The sequence below is a fragment of the Poecilia latipinna genome, unplaced genomic scaffold (assembly GCF_001443285.1).
Source record: "Poecilia latipinna isolate Pla-1442-1.1 unplaced genomic scaffold, P_latipinna-1.0 Scaffold2452, whole genome shotgun sequence".
Taxonomy (NCBI): domain Eukaryota; kingdom Metazoa; phylum Chordata; class Actinopteri; order Cyprinodontiformes; family Poeciliidae; genus Poecilia; species Poecilia latipinna.
In genome coordinates this window covers 31,364-33,544 of record NW_015115068.1, presented here as the reverse complement: position 1 = coordinate 33,544, position 2,181 = coordinate 31,364, and positions in this window count along the sequence as shown.

The following is a 2,181-nucleotide window of genomic DNA, read 5'->3' as shown; positions in this document are numbered from 1 at the left end:
TCCTCTTCGGCCGTCCCTGTAGAGGCCGTACAGGAAGGAAACTCCGACTCTCTGATAGTCGTACAGCCTGTCATGCAGCTCTTTAAACAGCATTAAGCCGCTGTTGTTCACATTGACAAACTCGTCGTCTTCATCCTCCAAGTCATTCTCGGCCAGGAGTTCTTCGATCTTCTTTATTCTGCTCTCCAGTTTGGGAGTTTGGTGAATGCTGAACGCCTGTTTGAACAAATCAAGAGCCTTCTGGTTTTCTTCTTGTTTTTCAACAGCTTCACCCTCTGAAATCAACCTGAAAGAAAAAGGTGAAAGTGGTTAATTTTATTTTAGTCACATAAATGGGATGGATTCTGCAAACTAATAAGTCACTGTGTTTCTAACAAGTTAACTGCATGTTAAGTTTCAGATGATGTAACAAACCTCTAGTAGTTCTTTAGAAACAATTGTCATGAACTAACACTGACTCTAACCTGACATCATTTTCAATGATTTTTGTGACCTTTTATCTGTTATATGCATTGATATGACAGTTTAATTATTGTGGCAGAGTCACTGTGAGCCAGCAGAGGCTCCGTAACAAAATACAGTTTAGGTGGATTTATTCAGAACCATCGTTTTCACAGGGAGACACAGAAACTGGCTTTTTTCACCCAGTAAAGGTGTGACTGGTTAGAGTTACTGTTGATTCATTCTGGTCTGGACTGAAGCTCTTCATTTCGCAGTTTTGTTTTCATCATGCAGAGCTCTTCAAACTGCCTTGTTGCTGAAGTCTGCTGTAAAGTAAACCTGGTTAGTTTCTCAATCTGAAACATTTTAAGACTTAAAAAAAAGCAAAACCAAAAATCTGTCAGGGTGTGAATACTTCCTACAGCTCTGCATGTTTTTCATGTCATTTCAAACAAAACTTATAAAATCTGGAACGGGTCAGAGTCGGTCTGAACAGGCCGGCGCCTGCAGACACATCATGGATCTGAGTCAGAGGTTGTCGGTTTGGCGCCGCGCCGCAGCCGTTGCTCCTGCCGGATTCCCCTCCAGAAAACATCGGCAGAAATCCCCGGGTTTCCCACAGCAGGTTGGGAACGTTACAGGAATACCGGCTAGTTTTAGAGGAATTCTCCAACGGATCTCTGGTCCTGAGCCAGAATTCCCAGAACCATGTTAAGCCAAATGAAGATGAAATGTCGCTGAGTAAGTTCTTATAATCACTTTAAAATTGGTGGATAAAGTAGATTATGGCTGGACTTTCAGTCAAAATGACAAACAGAGAAAAAGTCTCGTTCTTTATGACCAAACTCTTCACAAAGTGTCAGGAACGACTTTCTCTTGTTTGGACAAGAACCAGGAGGCGTCGTGTGTTTAATCTTCAGCTAAAGCAGGTCACAACTCGCAGGCAAAGGCTTACAGCTGAATCCAGACTTACAAAGACGAGAACTGAGACCGGACTGAGACCACGGAGAGCTCAGCTTACATCACAGAGCAAACAGGTGATCAGGGAATCACTGATCAGCGGCTAACGGGAGCATTCACGGAAAACTGGACAGCAAACAGGAGACTACTAGGAGCCAACACAGACCCTGACTACAGGAGAAAAACACACAGGAACATCATCATAACAACTAGGAACACAGAACCAACGGGTCCGACAGGGCCGGCCCGGTCCAGCTTGCCTTGGTGACCCCTGCCTCTCCAGGCGAGAGGCAGGGTTCACCATGGACAGGTCGCCAGTCTGTCGCAGGGCAACACAGAGACACACAACCATGCACACACACACACACACACACACCTAGGGGCAATTTTAGAGGCCAATTAACCTGACATGTTTTTGGACAGTGGGAGGAACCCGGAGAAAACCCACGAACAAGGAATAATTTCTGTCATGAATAAAACACATTACATGGAGAAGTTTAATGTTGAAGGAAATGGAGGAAAGTGGAGAATTTTATTAGTTTATCGAGTGATGAACTAATAAAATTCATCACTCGATGATCAGTGACACTTGGATCAGTTTTTTCTTCTTTGTTGAGCGAATATTATACAATAAACCAGAACAATGTCCTATACAGAAGATATAAACTCTTCTGGCTCTAGTTGTGGAAAGCACCTGGTTATTTGTGAGATTAAATATTATTTCAACAGTCAAATCAAACGCCGTGATGCAAATTCATTTGCCTGACATTAAATTACATC